This window comes from Pinus tabuliformis, chromosome J (assembly GCF_031772625.1).
Source record: "Pinus tabuliformis cultivar Carrire ecotype Pingquan chromosome J, CPIR1, whole genome shotgun sequence".
NCBI classification, from domain to species: Eukaryota; Viridiplantae; Streptophyta; class Pinopsida; order Pinales; family Pinaceae; genus Pinus; species Pinus tabuliformis.
The window spans coordinates 1,486,034,821-1,486,054,652 of record NC_142295.1 but is presented as its reverse complement, the minus strand read 5'-3'; the positions used below and the strand labels follow the sequence as shown (position 1 = coordinate 1,486,054,652).

The 19,832-nt window shown below is 36.5% G+C and overlaps 1 pseudogene; it reads right to left on the bottom strand.

Moving 5' to 3' along the window:
• Window positions 1-15,684: 15,684 nt before the first annotated feature.
• On the bottom strand, window positions 15,685-16,528 carry LOC149233014 (putative gamma-glutamyl hydrolase 3 pseudogene; annotated as a pseudogene).
• Window positions 16,529-19,832: the final 3,304 nt, after the last annotated feature.

Here is a 19,832-nt window from a genome sequence, read left to right as displayed (position 1 = left end):
GTTTTTTAAATTTGGAGCAGAAGCTTCCAGCTCTAGAAGTTTCATAACGGAATTCTAGTAAATGGTTTGGCCGGATGGGGTCGAGGATGTCAGTTTGGGCTCCTTTCCCCTATAATGATGGAAATACTTCAAGGGATAAGCCCTTCTCCCATGAGAAGAGGATCCATCTCCAATCCATCTTTCCTATATAAACCTCCCTTCTTCCCAAGCACAAGCTAGTGTTGATGTTGGTGTGCTTATGCTATTTTGACTTGGAGTAAACAACAAGCTATTACTAGTTGTAGCTATTTAGTTTTGTGAGGGAGAAGTGTGATTTGATTTGGGGTGAAGCATAAAGGGAAGAGCCTTAAAACTATTGTTGATTGAGGCCATCATGGAATGCTAGCAGAAGTGTGTGGGAACCTGGCCTTGTCAAAGGAGGATTGCAACGTCAAGAAAATTGGTTGTAATCTCTTTTGATATTAATATATGCAACTATCGATTGATTTTGTACATGTTTTTTAATATTACATATTCATGGCTTAATGTTTCTTGACTTGTTAAGTAGGTTGAATTGCAATTTTTCTATTATCACGTTTGTTGTCTCTTGTTGTTTACTTGTTTCAGGTGCTTGAAGAAGGAAGTGAGAGATAGCTGGAGTGAGCAAGCAAGGACATCATTAAGCAGGATAAGCGGACCAAGAGGTAGGCCCTCTTGATTGATTCTAACCTAAGGAAAACTTCCATAGAATGTATCTGTTGTGGCTAGACCCATCATCGAGCTAGAGGAATTTGTTCGTGTCTTCACTTATAATTTTACTTCACCACACTAAGTTGTTGCATGCATTTGAAATTTAAGTGTCCAAAACCTTCATGTCAAATGATATTTTCATCATTTACATGCATTAGTAGTATCGTGTAATTTGATTAAGGAACAAATTCCTATAATTTTTAGAGAAGAAACTGATGATTTACCTTACCAACTGCAATTCTGGAGTTATCTTGCATTTCATATATGATCATCGAATCTAGGGTTAATTCAAATATCCTTCTGGTATTAGCATGTTCCATTTGATACACAGAGAATATGCACTAGAAGTTTAAGAATATTTACGGCATTCTTGAAACTTCCATCTCCAAGATCTACCCTCCCTTATCCAATTGCCTCTATTGGAGAATCATCTCCCCTGAAAATAAGAGGACCAACATATGGTTTTAAGGATGAGAGAGAATATTTTGTGGCTTGCATGTTATGTGAATCTCCAAAACCTATGATTCCTGCATTAGGAGAAGAAAGAATAGAAATTAATGCATGTGTTTTCCCTCTTGTTTCAAGTTTTCTTTCTCCCTGCTTCTTGTTGGAACTCTCTAGAATATAGTCACCAAGATTTTTCTGCTAAAGATTCTACGCCATGAGATCATTTTTTTTGTACGTGCATTATGATTATGGGTTATAACCATGGTTGCAATAGCTACATTTTTATTTCCTCTTCTTTCCATTATTTTCCTTCAAGTCGATATATTCATCAAGAGGTTTTGGATTGCCTCCCTTTATTGGATTTGGTTCTTTTTCCTTTCATTTTCCTTTAGAGTGTTGATTGGATTTCAAGTTGGTCTTGCCCTTTCCATGCACTGCAAGTGAATGGGATTTGTAAATATCCTACTCTTGTATTAGGAACTCCATAAAAAAATTAAGTGTGGGCATCCTCAAGGTTACTCTTCCTGCAAGCCTAAATGTGTGTAAAGTGGAGACAAATATGGCATACTCTTAATTCTTTCAATTGCGGTAACAAGGATTGAGTAATGTGAAAAAATATTTAATATTTTTTAAACTGCTTGGATATAATGAGTTGAGATCATTTTCAAGGATGTGACCCAACATCTCATCCTACTTCCCAAAGAGTATCTCTAAGGTGATCCAAACAAGATTTCAAGTGGTTCATTCTTCAACTTGAAATAGTAATTCTTGAGAAATTGATAAGCATAGGAGACTGAAGGCCTTGTCCATGTAGTTGAAATATTTGGATTTTTCAATTGTGGAATTTGATTTAATCTCTATTAGCATTGTTATCTTATACAATCCTATACTTCTGAGTCTTTAGCCTCCGTTTGAAATAGTTATATGGCATGAGAATTGCAGAAGGTGGAAACTCCATTCTTTACAATATCTCCAATATTTAGTACCTATGAATAAACTATTTATGCTCCTTCCTCCTAGCTCCATTGGGCTCTAATACTGTGAAAAATTGTAGTTGAACTTGCACCGATTGGATCTAGCTAGAATCAATGAACAAAACTTGCAAGGAAAGAAGAAATAAAATTTATAGAGAAATGAATTAATGAACTCTATTGATGCACAAAAAAATATAATTATGAGAGGATGCAATTCAATGCCATATATTCTACATGGTTGAGCTAATATAATAGTGACTCTAGTAGTGAATATAGAAAGATGTGAACATGCACTGAATAAAACTGACACCTAGTCCTAGTTAACTGGTGATCCTGTCATCATTTAAATGTCTAATGCAAGTGAGGATTAATAAAACTCATGCATGCACTTGTGGAGTTCCCTCTTGGTGATAATAACAAGGTTTCCATGTATGACTTCACTCACCAGTCTAACTAAAGTACAATTAAAATAATTTTACCAACTTAATTAGAACTGTAACCTCAAAATGAGAACTCTAGCTGCAAAGCCCCTATTTTTATGCAAGAAACATGAAAAAATGCCCTGAAAACAAAAAATGTTGATGCTACATTGATATTTTTATTTCATTTTTTTAGGGTCAAATTCCATTTTGTTAGTGATGGCATTAAAGACCCTTTTTTTGGTGCAATAAAATTTTAAAAAACCCCAAAAATGAAAAATGTTGATGCTACATCACCATTTTTTTTTGGGTTAAAATTCTAAAAAAAAAATTAACCTTTAAATCGAAAAGTGTTGATGTTTCATCAATGTTTGTTTTTTTTGCTAAAATTCCATTATTTTTTAGCAATGGCATTAAGAATAAAATATCTGATTCCAAAAATCCTTAAAATTCCAATAGTTCTCATTGATAGTGTTAAAGACAAAATATCACAACTTCAAAAAACTTAAAAACTAAAACAATTTTTAAACATGGCATTAAAGGTAAATATCATGACTCTAAAAAACCTTCAAATTTTGACATTTTTCAACCGTGACGTCAAAGATAAACTATCATGACTTCGAAAAACCTTAGAATTTTGACATTTTTCAGCCATGGAATTGAAACCAAATATTATGAGTATTCAACATATTTCAATCATGGTATTATACACCAAATATCATGACTATGAAAACTCAAAAACGAATACTTATATCAAGGAGTTATTATACAAAGAGTAAATTTTTTTAAATGCTAAAAGAATAGCTATTTTAAAATCTTAGCCTATGCCAACTTGACACATCACAACAATAATTTTTAAATTAACCATCAAATTGACACGTAGTGGGGGGACATTTGACCCATTGCAATGAAAACTTAAAAGTCGACCATCAAATTGACATTGGAGGTGGACTTGATCCATTGTAACAAAAACTTAAATATCAATTGTAAAATTGATACATAGTGGGATTAGGTTGCTAGTAAAACATGTAGCCAAAAAAATAGTAAAAGAATTAATAAATAGATAAATAAATAAAAATTAAAAAAAAAACAATGCAAAAAATTAAAAATTAAAAATAAAAAGAAAAACAAGAAAAGTTAAAAGTTAAAAAAATAAAATAAAAAAATTAGTTTAAAAAAAATAAAAAGGAAAAAAAAATCAAACAGAAAAAATTATAAAAAAATCCAAAAAAAAAACCATAAAAAACAAATAATAACCCATAAAACAAATTAAAGAAAAATAAATTAATTAATTAATAAACATATTTAAAAAACACTAAATATTTAAAAAAAACAAATTATATATATATATATATATATATATATATATATATAAAATTTCAAAAACTTATTTAGAAAACATTACTTTTTTTGTGGGTTGTCATCTTACTTGGCAACATGATCAAGGGACATCACATCACACCCTCTTATATGTACCACTATGTCTTTCAACTCTAGCATGGGGATTATTCCTCCACAGCCATCTAAAATATTGCAAATGGTGTACCACCTTGCCTATCCAAACCTCCGTCAAATCTGCCTCCTCTAGGATCTTCGTTCAAACTCTATTCACTTGATCTTGCATCGTGTGACTAAGAGAGTCTCAACGCCACAAAGTTTGGTATTTAATATAGAGGATCTATCATTTTATTACACTCATCCTAGCGGAATTCCTAGTTAGATAACTATTTGGCAAGGCAAGCAACTTCAAATTTCCAATTCTATTGTTTTAGCAACACAATATTTTCCTAGGTGAAGGAGTTCAGCTCTTGCTTGTCAATGTTATATCACCTTCTCCTTAGTTTAATCTTCATAGTGCTTTAACTCTTCATGCTTTCCTAGAGACACTTAAGGGAAGGAGTGCTAGCCCGATAACAAGATTTACTTCAATGTGACCGCACTTTCCACCCTCAACTATGATTGGAATTCTTGTCCATTTCACTACAATTGTTGTTGAATGGTGCTTTATCTAGCTCTGAGGATTCATCTCAAGCATCTTGCTACTGGGAAGTATTATCTTGATATCAAGGATTCCTCTTTCAGTGGTAGGTCTCTCCTCCTCCCTCTCTAGTTATTTCTTTCTCTCCTTTCTAGCGAGGTTATTATCTTAATTATATTATTTGTTGTGACTAGACTTTCACTTCCTTCTTACTAGATGTAAAGCCCTAACTCTTCTAAATGTGTCCCATTCTCTCTCAACTCCCTTCTTTTGGTGGCGCTCCTCCTCTCGGGACCTCTCCTCCACCATCACATTGTTTTTTTGTCCAATATTGGTTTGTTCGCATCCCTTTCTTGAGGTCACTGTCATCGTTCATCCTTTTGGAAAAAATTTCCACTCTAGTCCACCCCCGTCCTATTTATGACAAGCCCCTCTTATTTCTTTGGCCTTTTCCTTCCCATCATGTAGCTAGCATGCCCCACTAGAGAGCTCATGACTATAAAGGTGTTATGTACTATCAAGAGCTTGCCAATCAAGGCAACATGTGAATATGGCTCATAGTCGAAGACTCAAGAACTCGTTTTCACCATGCCACCTGTTAAGGAAGAACTCACTCATGCCAAAAGGGAAGAAACCAATTAGTGTCATCTTCTTTCAAACACTAAGGTAATGGTAGATTTGTCTAATTGGGTGATTGATAAGGGGCACACATGTGGGTGTTTCAACTAATACATGTACATGGTCGAGCTATACTAGCACATGAAGTTCTTACTCGAAAAAGTCTTAGTGGATCATCATGCAAATAGAGAGGACATGCTACGCCCCATGGAACATTTGGATCATCACATATATACTTGTACCTCTGACAAGAGTGCATTGAGAAGAACCAATATGACCTTTAGATTCAAACATAGAGTAACAATATGATACTTACTTGTCAACCAAGAGCCTTCTCTTCTTCGATGATGTCCCCAACTACCTTGATGATTTCAAGCTCTTCAAAGAGACTTCAATGATTTCTTAGAAATATGTCTTCTAGGATTCCTTCAACAATTATGTCCTCAGTAAGCTTCAAAGAGTGAATGATGATATCAATATTCCTTAATGCTCCCTCCAAAAATGTCTTCCAATGAGCCTTCTTGTGATCTTCCTTCTCAATCGTTCATTTGATGAGAGCTTGAATCATGTTGTTGGTCTTGTAATCATGTTGTTGACTCTCTTGAATCATGATAATAAACCCTAGAAGCATGAAGAACATGCTTTTACCTAGAAGACCATCAATAGGAAGCATGAAACTCATGCTTTAAAATAATAACTTTTTTTCTTCTTCTTTTGTTTGTTACATAAGATACTTATTGAAATGAGTAAAATAACAAATATGAAGACAAAAACTAGTTACATTTCCAATAGTTACAAGAGTCAAAGCATGGAATTTAAACAAAAATTCCCGAAATCAATTTGATTCATGACAACAAAAAAATTCATCAATGAATGAACTGACTATGAATGTCTTGTATAATGTTGGATATTCACTAGCCGGTAGAGCACTTGACAACACAAATTGCTTAGAGGTAACATTAACTATTGCATCCATTGAATTGTTATCATGGGATGATGGTTGGGGTGTTACAAAGGGACTTTATGGAGAAACCACCATGGATTAAACATCAATGTTGAAAATGTGGGGGGGGGGGGAGGGGAGGGGGGGGGAGCTATTGGATGCTCTATGGATGCATCATCTATGGGTGGATGGGAGGGAAAAGGTATTGGAGATAGGTGATGATCAACACCCATTCGTTGTAGAAATGATGGAAATTCCTTTATGGAGGTAAGTTGGATCTCCAAAATTAAGTAAATGTGATTATAATGAGGGACAACAATTGAAGGAATTGTCAATGGTGTTGCAAAATATGTTGGCGATATAGTGGACAAAAAGAAAAATGACCCAACCTATATACACATTTATAAATTTTAATTAGTTAACAAAATTAATAAGATAACAAAACAAAAATTTAAAGAAAAATTTAAGTCGACACATGATACTTGGGAAGGGGGTGATATGTCCATCCCACGTGGCCAAAGCTCCTCACCTAGTGTCATCACAATATGTAGAAAAATTAAAAGAACACCACAATTATACCCAAATTAAAATATTTTATAATATGGACTGAAAACGTATGAACAAAATTACAAGAATGTATCATTTTAATTGGACATATATGAGTATACAATACACCAAATGAACAAGCATTTCCACTACAACATTGGATGAATAAATTGACATTGATGCATACCTTGGGGGTGGGAGGAGTGTTATAAGGCATACAATTGCAATCAACATATAATTAAATATTTAAAGAATATACAATAAATTATGTGTATGTGTGTGTATAATAAAGAATGTAAAGATGACCAATATAATAACCTCCTCCATAAAACGATGTTGTCTACTAGTCTCCATCATCCCATAGAAAGTATTTTTGAAATTGGTACATCTATGAGGCTCACATAAGCCTCTAAGTGACCTCTCCTATTGAATCGTGCTATAGAATATGATGGTCCAACCCGTCCCACAACATAAGTTGTTGGTTTCTCATGGTGCAATGATGCTACCAATGTTCCATGCTACACTAAGTGGTGAGTTAATGTGGCTATTATAGTTTGGGCTTCAATAAAGTTATCCACTATTGCAGGATGTTGGGTATGGAGTTAGGCCTTCATCTAGCTAAATGAAGACCTAGTGTTATCTTATGCATATGAATTTCTAGGGCATTAGCTAGATGAAGACCATGTTGAGAAATCTAGGGCATTCAAAGTTAACAATTTATCTACTTGATAATTGCTTGTGATGCACTTTTACTACTTTATCTTATAGTATTTTCTTAATTATCTTATTAATGTGTTCTTTCATCAAGACAATTACCCTAATGCATAAAAGGCAAGTGACATAGTATGTAGGCTTCTTCAGCTAGGGCCAAAATATCTCACCTCTTGAGAGGAAAACCCGATCAAAAGTCTTCTTCTAGATCTTCAATTGATAAGTACCAAGACCATGACACAGACCCTTGACTCTGGTATCCTCCCAAGAACCTTGTCACTAACCTTGAAGATGGTTGACAAATCTAGGCCATTAGCATTGTTTGATTTGTCTTCCACTAGTGACTGCTTGTGAATTCTTTTTAAACTTGATTAGATTAGGATATTCTTTATGTTAGATTCTTAGTGTCTTCTTCATCAAACAGTAACCAATACATGAACATAAATAGACAAGAGACACAGCATGTAGGCTATGAGCCAGGGCCAAAAACTCTCCCTAATTAAGAGGAAAACAAGCACAAATTCTTCTTATAGAGATTCCAATTGAAAAATACCAATACTAAGACCCTTGACCTAATAGCCAATCCAAGACCAAGACATAAGTCCTCTTCCATCTCTTCAATTACTCTCTCTCAATTTCTTCTACTTTTCATTACATGAGATCACTGTAGTCATCGAGGTCATTGTCATGATACAAACCTCTTCTTCAACAATATCACCGAACCCTGTAGCCATAGCATAGTTACTAAATTCTGAGAGAATATTGAGACCTCTTCTTGGCACCAATATATTCTTCTGACATCTGAAATTATGTTGGTGTAGAAAATACTATAATTGTCCCTTCTTCGCATTCTTAACTATGCATCTAAACTTGTCACATACGCATTGTCATTCTAACATGAACCTCAGAGGGATTTGATTCCCTTTACCATTATATAATTGTAGCCTTTGAATTGTAGCCTTCTAACATTAGTCTTAACCGATATGAATATCTGAATTAGAGGAAATTTGAGCCTCTTCGCTACTACCACTCACCAAAATCAGAGACATGCGAAGCTTTGGAATGTGATTTTCCATCAAAACTTTTCACTATGATTACCAACTGAAAACTATGGAATTATTCAAACTTCAGAACTTCTTTTTATGCAAATATCATACCCACCTATTTATAGTGGTTTTCTTGTCCTATTAAGCCGACATGAACCATGTGAGCTGATGTGTCCTCATAAGGTAAGACGACATGATCTTTACTTCATTTGGAGGCCGACTTCAAGAGAGGAGTATTGTGCTTGTCTTTGGAGGGTTTCTAGACACTTTAGTAGACTCATATATATATATATATATATATATATATATATATATATATATATATATATATATATATATATATATATATATATGTGTGTGTATGTGTGTGTGTGTGTGTGTGTGTGTGTGTGTGTGACACATACTCAAGAAGAGCTCTTCATACATGGCATTAATTCTTTGACCTTAATGACAAATCCTAAGGCTATCAATGGGAGCCACCTAAATTAAAATCACTTGCTCATGAAACCCATGAAGCAAGTCTTACAACAATAACTTTATTTCTTTTATTACATCAATTACAAAAGTCACATTTACATGTCATTATGAAGACCGAACCTAGTTACACTTTTCAACACCCCCACTTAACTGGGGAGATATTCATAATGGTACTTGGTCATTCTCAATCTGAAGAATTTCTCATAAGAAGAATTCATATGTGTAACTCATTTGTATAGCATCATATCAACCAACATTGTTATATAGAAAGGCCTTAACTAACAACTCTACCTCTCCACAAGATCAGAGAACAATGTAGGCGAGACCAATGATTTATGGACATATTCATTATTTTCGCTCTAGGAACATACGCCACCTGGGTTCGCTCAGGATATGCTCCATCAGGAATATTCTTTTCTTGGACTCCCCAGTCCCACAAATAATATCAGTCCTCCACGACTACTCTTACTGTTGGATGCCCTATCTCATCCTTAAAGAGCATTAAATGCTAAATGATTACACAATCCTCCATTCTGTCTTTTGAGGTGAAGAATAGAGTGACATGTCTATCTCTCCTTTTCAAACCAGGAGGACATATTCCATTAAAGGAATGTAATCATTCCTATCACAATGGAATGTACCTAAGCTCCCTGCTTAGGAATTTTTCAAGTTTTCTTTCAAGTAATAATATTCTTTTCAAGCTCCCTCTTAACCAGGGACCTACCACAGCGCCACATGTGGAGATCCTGAAACAACCAACTGCTTGAAGATCTCCTTCCTTCGATGTCATGAATTTCTTCTTTGTTAAGGAGTATTCATCTTTGGGAACTTATACATAGGGCACAGATCATCCATCACTTTTATCCATGAGTTATTCATGTTCCTAACTATGTCATTTTGCTTTCATGCCATATTTATCAGAAGGACATTACATCCTTCTATATGTTCTTCTTGGAATTCATTCATAGATCTTCTCTTTGACAATCATGCATAAGACCAACCATATGTTAGTTCAAAAATAAGCAATGAACACTTCAAATCAAAATTACCTTTGTGATGATCTTTCACCATGAAATCTTCTTGTAAGCATCAACATCCTACAAGAAGATTGACACATCTCCCACATATATTCAGTGTCAAGGATCTCTACCTTTTTCCAACTTTCATCATAGTCTTCACATCTTTCCAGGAGATATTCTAGTCACATCTTCTTCTACTTCAGATGTTGAAAACCTTATACCATCGTTGCATATTATCATGATATCTTCTTGTCTCTTCACACACTTCTTTCTCAGGAGCTTCCAATTAGAGTTCCTTAAATGTAGCCAACCACATCATACTTCATTTGAGTACATATTATGTTGATTTCATCTAGTGTGACTCATGCCTTCCGACATTCTTTCATAGGAGAAGATTCCTTCCCTTTGATCGTGCTTCTCAAAATAGAAGTAGTGATCCTTATTATCTGCAACCAGACAACATGACTTCATATTATTAAATACAAGAATACATACATTATTTACCTTTAGGTCATCTAGTCTTCTTTCAACAAATTCTTTTATTGATAATATCTTCAACCCCTTGAACTGCTTCATTTGTCATGTCATTATACCATCATCCCATGAACTCCACAATTTGGAGTTCCTAATGAAACACTTGCTTCCTCTCAAGATCAGTGAATCCTCCAATGAGGTTTCCATCTCGCATATCCTTATTCAATAAATGTTTCCCTTTTAAACTGATGTATGATGAGACTTATCCTGAATGAATTCTTCCTTTGATCTTTCAATGAGGTCACCAAGAGCTATATCTTTCAAAGTTGACTATCAAACATCTTCATGTTTCCTATGATGATGTCATGAGGTCTTGCTTCCAATGCTTCCATGATACCATAATGCATATTATTATTTATTTTAGCCATATCGTATAACATAATATTTAGAAGTTATGTTAAGCCCCTCTGTGAGGGAGACTATCTCAGACCTAGTAGAGATCTCTTACTTCCTCTTTTCTTGGACTTCTTCTTTTCAACTTCCTCCACATCTTCAGTGATATGGGCCAATTTTCTTTTGATATTTTCCCTTTAGGACAAAATTTCTTGTAAAGTCCATAGTCTTTACTTCCATAGCATTGAATCTTAGATATGCTCTTATTTCTTTTCTTAGGACCATAATTTTCCAAAATTCCCTTCTTTCCAGACAATGTTTGAGTCCTTTAACCTTCAACATTTTTGCCCCCAACTTGTCTTCTTCTATATTGAATAGAAACCACAATCTATTGAATGAGGTAACTTTATTATCCCCATGGAAATTTTTTACCTTGTTCATTAGTTACTACATTTAGAAAAATGATGATTATCTTCTTATCATCTTTCCCAGATCTCGCAGTTGAGATCTTGAGAAGATATCCCTTCATTCTTTGATACCTTCGATTTTGTGTAGATCAGACCTAACTCATGTGACCTTCTTTATCGCATCTTCAGATAATATTATTAAGAGCTTATCATATCTCTTTGATTTCTCCAATATTTCTATATGAGGGGACCTTTCATAAGAATCCCTTTCCAAAAATTTAGAGGAGACCCTTTTTTTTGTTGTTGATGTGTTCAATGACTTCACTTTCTTCGAGGACTATGTCTATCCTCCTTTTTCATGCAAGGAATTTCGATGAACCATCCAACTTATAGATCTCCTTGCAAACATGAAGTCATTTTACCAAATTGATTTAAAGAATGAAATATAATTACTTGACAAGTGAAGATGAAATCTTCTACTTGATCACTTTGATGATGGTTGAAGGGAGGCAACGAGTTTCATAGAAGTGCTAGGGTTAGCAGGTGTTCACAAGAGTTTCCATGGAAGTGCGTAGAGGAGGGAGTTCCAATCCCTCCTATAGGCAGGTAGTGGCTAGTCGTGGAAAGAAACCATTGGAGAGTGTCAGAGGTCCTTCAGCTGGAGGGATAAGGAATATAGATGAGGAACAAGATTTAAACAAGACAAAAGAGAATAATAACAATAAGGAAAATGAGGAAGAAGACAAGGAATAGGCAGTGAATAAAAAAGCACAAAAAGGGCCATGTAAACCCAAAGCTGAGGTCACTCCCAGAGTAGTTTTAAATGATCCAGCCCTGTAGGTGCACAGGGACCACATGCAGACGTATGTTATCATTTGTAAATTCATGGGATTTTGGCCCACTGAAAAAGCGTTACAGACATGGATTAAATATAACTGGAAACCAAAAGGAAGCATTGACCTACATCTTGGGTCTAAGGGTTTCTTTATGGTGGTCTTCACAAACATTGAGGACAAAGACAGGGTGTTTGAAGGAGGGCCCTACTTCTATGCAGCAGCAGGCCTTTACATGCGACCATGGATGATAAATTTTGTCCCTGAGAGAGAAACATTCACCTCTGTCCCTGTCTGGGTAAGACTCTACTCGCTACCTGTTGATTACTGGCAAATGGAATCATTATCTGCTATAGGAAACAAATTAGGGCATTTTGTCAAAGCTTCTGAGGCTACCAGAAGGGATAAGTACACTTCCTTTGCAAGAATATGTGTGGAGATGGATCTCTTTGGAGCTCTACCAAACGAGGTCATTTTAGAAGTTTTTGATGAAGAATGGGTGCAAACAGTAGACTATGAACATATTCCTTTCAGGTGTTGGAAATGCCATGAGCATGGGCACCTATTTAGAGACTGCCCTCTCAGTGAAATAGAGTACAGAAGTAAAGCAAACACAATGAAAGACATTGAAGTATTTCACAAGGTGGTACATAGAGGAAAAGGGGGCAAGAGGGGGCCTAGGCAACATCAAACAAAAGGACCACAGACTAATTTGAACAGGTTCCAAGTTGTCGAAGAAGAAGAAGAGACAAGAAAGGTAGATCAGGTAATGGAAGGAAGCCCAGAGGAGAAGGAGAAAGAGAAAGACACAGTACAAGCACATGATATTAACAAATAGAAAGAGACTTTGCCGAGTGATGCAGAACCAGAGATGGACCAAGAAATGACCCAGAGTGAGATGGAAATGGAGGATTATGAATTGCAAGAGATTCTTGACAGGGAACACCTAGATCTAGAAGGATTCTTGAAACAGGGGACCATGAGTGGGGTAGACTTATTACCGCAAGAAGAGTTTAATAGGGTCCATCAGCTGTTCCTATGGAAAACTCAGGCTAAAGGGTTGGATAGACAAAGAAAAAATGAAAAGCAGGGCAACGAAGGTGTGGAAACCATGAAAATCACACCAGGATTAGCACCTAGAAATCCAGGAAAGAAAAGAGGCAGGAAAAATCAGAATGAATTATTGATGGAATGTGGAAATCTAATAATAGATTCAGGTAAGATGAAATATCTAACTAGTTACTCCTTTACAAATATTTAATAATGAAGTTTACTTCTTGGAATACAGAGGTCTAGGTATAAAAAGAAAACAAAGAATTCTTAGCAATAGAATGAAACAAGAAGCTCCGGATATGATCTTTATCCAGGAAACTAAATGTGCCATTCAAAAAGTAAGAGAAATGCACAAAAAATGGCTCAATCATTTGAATTTCTAGAAGTCAAAGCAGAGGCATCTAGAGAAACCCCCAAAAGATTGGTATAATAGATGCTGAGGCATCTAGAAATTATTTATCAATGGTTATACAGCCGATGGGAGATAGGGAGACCTATCTGGTCACAAATGTATATGGCCCTCAAAGAATGTATGACAAAATTAGGTTTCTTGATTCTCTTATGGAGTTCAGAGACAGACATGTTGATGTACCATGGATCTTGTGTGGGGACTTCAACATGATCAAATCACTTTCAGAGAAAAAAGGGGGTACCAGAACTTTAAGCAGAGACTCTACAACTTTTCAAACTTTTATAGATAATATGAAGTTGGTAGACACTAACATGAGTAATGGTCGCTTTACTTGGAACAATAAAAGAGGAGGAGAGTCTCGAGTAGCCTCAAAGTTAGACAGATTCATAATCTTAGAGGATCTTATTCTCACCAACAAGGAAATGATAGTGAGAATTCTACCCTTTGGAGGCTCGAACCATTGGCCTGTTCAACTAGAGGTTTAGGGCATTGGTACCCCCTGTTATCACAAAATCGTGTACTAAGGGCTGCTACTTAGCAAGATCTCATGAAACTATTTCAAACCAGGCTTTAGACTAAGGCTTAGCCTCCTTAGTCAGAGAGGGCTCTCTCACAGATTTTTGATATGAATTAATAACAAGAAAAGATGGCTAACTCTTCAAACAGTACATGAAAATAAGCTGGTTGGAACAACAAAATAACACTTCTTCCATTGGGCTCATGGAGTCAAACACCTCTGCAGTAAACTATTAACTACTCAATCATGGAAGCCAAGGCATATAATGTTTAAACACTCAGAACATTTCTCAAAAAGAACCTCAACTCATAAACATACACAGGAAGTCTGAGCACTAGGTGAATTCAGAGTGATTGCATGTCTATTGAGCTGTAAAACAGAAAGGATAAAGACAAAACCACATATATTCTGAGCCTTTGAACACAAGATGAATCTTGGGAAGAAAAAGTAATCTTTCTATTACTGTCAAAAGTCTTTTACATTAGCCAATATAAAAACTCTGTTTCTTTTATAAATCTCCAACCCCTAATACATCGATGATCTAGCTATATATAGGAATATGATCCTAACTACTTGGAGCTTCCTCCTCCAGCATGAGGGGAGCTCGATTCTACCTATGATGACACCTATTAACCTTTAACTAACTAATAATTACAGCTGACTATTCATTTACAGCGCTGGACTCCTAAAACAATTAAAACTCTAATTCTACATCATGCTGGAAATAACATTTATTACAATCAAACTGGTGCTCTTGCGAGGAAAATGAGAGAACAGGTTCATTCTCTGACAAATGGCTTCTTTTAGTTTGGCTGTGATGAACCTTTAATGTTCCATGTTTGTCTTTAATGACATTTCTGTTACCCTGAAACATAGGCCCCTGTTTGTCGGTCTTTGATGCGCCTTACCATATTCGAATCCAAAGAAGCGTGCCTTTTATTTTTGATTACTCAAAATAGCACAGGCTGCCACGTCTTTGATGTGCTGGCCACCCTTTTCCATATACCTGTGTGATCACAGAACTTTCAAAAAGATTTGCAGTCACATGTACATAATTAACTGGCTCAACTGAAACATGCAGCTACAGCAGTTTCGTAGCGCGCTACGAAACTGCTGTATAATTTTTAAATAAAACACAGCTTCAACCTAAAATTTGACTGTCTTCAAGTAACAAGGATGAAGAGATGTATGCCAATCATTGAAAATGAAAATAAAATCCTCCCCATAAGATTCACTAATGTGTTCACTGCTCAAGAGATTAAGAATCCTTGGAGCTTCAATAGCTGCCTGACATAAGAAGCTAAAACGAAGTTATATGACTCTGGATGAATTCTGGTATCATCCAATGGATCCATGACATGATTACTATAGGCAGCCTGTCCAGTCCTTCTAAACCTTAAGAAATCTGCAGCATTTATAAATACAAACCGCTTCATTGCTCCAAGGGTGGTCAATAAGTCTCTATGAGAATAAATACGCTTCTGCCCTTAAAATAGCCTTCTGTAATGATGCAGCTTTTCTCGGACCAAGACCTGATACAAATTGTATTGGGGAAACATCTACTCATGGCAAGCAGCCAGGTTTATATCAACGCCAATTTGATGGGTTATTGTAACCATCACCTGCCAAGAGCTGTGTAAAAGGGATTCATGTTTTGCATAGAACCGATCCTTAACCTGTTCACTCTGCTAAATCATTGCAGATATAAGCTCTGTCAACCTCTCACAGTTAAACCTATGAACCCGGCCTTTTCGATCCTCACTAATAACAAAGTTGGCAACACTTTGAGTTACTTGAATTTCATCTGCAGAGTGAGGAATTGTTAGTATTTCCCATTCAAATGTATTTTTCTCTGGATGCCACTGTACAGCAGTCACTGGATATCCTCACCATTAAAATCTCCAACCACTGTACATAAAAATATCCCAAACACTTGATTCTGGAAAAGACGAGGCTCTGAGGTCATTTTACTGAGTATATGAGGCTGAAACCATTTGAATATGCTACCATTCTTCGCAGCGTCACTCTCAAAGGATAGGGTTGATGGATGGTTCACAGCATCAAATCTTTCAAGAATGTTAATATCCCTGCTAACTATCATGCTAAGAATCTCAAAATCTAAGCAAACGGCATACACAGGGAAGGATCCTCCATTATCATTTTCTTCTAGAGCTCTCCAAAAAGGCTTTTCAACTGTCTAATGATAAGGACCATCTTTAGCGCTTCCGCCGGTGAAAAGAAAACCATTCACTGCTTGAAATTTCTATTCGAGAACTTCTGTGGGTTCGTTGTAGATTAAAGGAACAACCCTGGCACCCCCCGATTCTACGAATTTGACATAAGAAGCCGCGATGGATGAGGCATTAGATACCGTGCTGAGCTTTTCACGAGCTCCATTCCTTTCGGCTTTGGCATCTTCTGAATTATGGCATCATCTTATGAAGGCAGACGGATACGCAGAGACTGTTCTGCATTAAGGACATGAATAAAAAGACTAAGACACACAAGTAGTACAGTCATGGCCATAGCCATCGCTTCTCGGCTTCTGCCAACAATATCAATCTCCTCTGATTCTGAAATGAATTTAACATTTCTCATATTGCCATGCACTGTGTTACGCAAACCAGGGTGATCGATCGGAAGTCGGCAAAAATAGCCACAAGAATGACATCTTGTCTCACAATAATGTACAGCATCTTTATTAGTTGTATGAACATGGGGTCCTTCATGGCTCCTCTTGAAAGCTGGTACTGGGACACAACAATCCTTTCGTATAGCTGAGTAACTATTTCAAATGTAAAGCCAGAAAGGTCATTCCACAAGTCATCAATTTCGCCCTCCGTCCCCAATATAACAGGCATTCAATCATGAAGCCACGCCAACGCCTTAGAGGAACGTGTAGTCAAAAGAGTAAATGTAAAGAATACTCCTCCTTCAGAATCTTGCCATGTGTCATAAAGAGCTGCAAAGACAAGGGGCTTTTTATCTTGAAAATGTATATAGAATAGTTGCTTCTTCGCTTCATCCTTTTTTTCACTCGTAAAAACCTTCAATTGACACAAGGCAACGACAACTTGGAATAAGTCGACGAAAAGAAGCCTTCTCATAAACCGATTCTGATCGAGCATTGGTTTTAAAAAGGACCACGATTTTGAGACTTGGGTATGAAACAGAGTTTTGATGGACCTCCGTTGGTGATCATGAGAACCTGCCACAACAGCTGTGAGCGCAAAGTAAAACTACCACTGGAATGTTCCCCTTCAAAGCATATGCAGACAACGGCAAGTCTGCAAGGAATAATACAGGTCCCATGATCTCCTCAGTATGAAGTGACAATATAATCAGAAATCTCATAAGCTATAGCCCCAGCGTTTGCCAGAAACAATGAAGTGACAACAATGAGAATATGCATATTGCAAACGAACCATATCATCCTCTTCCTTCAATGGAGTACAGGCCCACATATAACAGTTTGATAAACCTCGTTTCCTGCAGTGTTTCCATCAATTCACCTTAAATATCTGTCATTTCCCAGTTTCGCAGCGCAGCCAGTGCAAGGTCAGTGTTTTCGCTACGAAATCACTAAAAAGATGGCGCTGCGAAACTGCTAACGGATTTATGCGCTGCAAAAACACCCTGTCTCTAAGCTAGGCTAAAAAAAATTTTACAACAGACTTTTCAGTGATAACACCCCCAAGAACAGACCTTTCAAATTTGAGAATATCTGGCTCACCCACCTGGACTTCATCAGAAACATTTCAAAATGGTGGACAGAAGACCTGCATATTGAAGGTACAATTATGTTCTTGCTACACAAAAGACTTAAGCACATCAAGCTCAGACTTAAAGATTGGAACAAGAATGAATTTGGAGATACTTTTATAGCAAAAAAAGTTGCGGAGGATAAAATGCAGGAACTCAATCAAACACTTATCTCAGATGGCTTTGATAAAGAGAGAAATGACCAAGTCACCAAACACCATCAGGAATGGGAGAATTTATGTCAGCAAGAGGAAATATTTTGGAGACAAAAACCCAGAGTTCAATGGCTGAAAGAAGGGGAGCGGAACACCATAATTTTCCACAAATCTACCATAGTGAACAGATCTCATAATAGAATCTCCTTGATCAAGGATGAAGGTGGTAATCTTCATAATTCTCGTGAAGAAATAGAAGAAGTACTAGTTCAGTACTTTCATGGAATAGCACAGGAAACTATTCCAGACAGAGAGCATTTCATTAAAGATTTAATAGGGCATATTCCTAGACTGGTTACAAGAGAGGATAATTTTAACCTCAATAAGACAGTGACAGAAGAGGAGGTTAGTGAGGTCATCAAAGAAATGCAGAATGTTAAAGTGCCAGGACCAGATGGTTTCAATGTGGATTTCTTTAAAGCATGCTAGAATATAGTTAAACAGGATATTCTGAACGTAGTGGAAGACTCCAGGTTGAATAGAACTATTTTGAAGGTACTCAATACTTCCTTCATCACCCTGATCCCCAAACAGGATAATGCTCAGACTCCAGACAGGTATAGACCTATAGCCATGTGCAATGTGGTTTATAAAATAATATCCAAGGTTGTTGCCAACAGACTCAAACCACTTCTTCCTTCTCTAGTTTCTGTGGAGCAATTTGGATATGTGGAGGGCAGACAAATTCTCAATAATATCATTCAAGCGCATGAGGTGGTGCACTCTTTGACAAGCAGTAGGAAGGTTGGTATGATTATGCAATTGGACCTAGCCAAAGCTTATGATAAGTTGAATTGGATCTATATTACGAAGGTCCTTATTGCTTTTGGGTTTGATCATAACTCGGTTAGATGGGTCATGGCATTGGTAACTTCTTCCAGCTTCTCAATTCTGGTTAATGGTTCTCCTTCCAAGATCTTTACTCCTTCCACAGGCCTCAGGCAGGGTGATCCTCTCTCACCTTTTCTCTTCATCCTCATGATGGAAGGACTAGGTCAGTATATCAAGCATGCCAAAGAAGTTGGTAATATCAAAGGCCTCCAACTTTCAAATAATGGTCAGGCCTTGACCCATCAACAATTTGTGGATGATACTATGCTGCAAGGAATCCCCACGGTCAAAGAAGCTTTAGCGTACAAGCGTATCCTATCTGACTTTACCTTGGCTACAGGTATGGAAGTCAATCTCTCCAAATCTAAGATATTTTTCTTTAATACCAATATTGCTACTCAGAAAAATATTTCTAGGATTCTAGGCTTTCAAAGGGATGTCCTACCCTCCAAATATTTAGGAGTTCCTATTTCTAATAAGCCTTTACACAAGGGCATCTGGGAGCCCGTGATCAATAAGATGCAGGATAAAATCAGGAAATGGACCTTTAGATATTTAAACTTGGCTAGTCAGCTAGTGCTTATAATAGTTGTTCTCCAATCAATTCTTGTCTTCATGCTATCTACCCTTCCAGCTCCCAAAGGAATTCTGCATCATTTTAGAAACATTCAAAGATATTTTCTTTGGGGCAAGGGGGAGGAAAGAAATAAGTGGGACCTAGTGGCCTGGGAGAACATATGCATACCTAAGAATTTTGGGGGTCTTGAATTGAATGATCCGGAAGCACTGAGTAAAGTTTTAGGGGAAAAATTATGGTGGCAATGGGTAAAAGAACCAGACGCACATTGGGATGGAATATGGAAAGAAAAATATGCTAGCAATTGGAAAAATATTGATCTAATAAGAATGTCTGAAATCATTAAGGGCTCACATATCTGGAATAAGGCCTAGGGAAATAGAGGTTTAGTCAAAAAAAATAGCTTCTGGGAAATCAAAGATGGTGATCTTGCTTTGTTTTGGGAGGACAA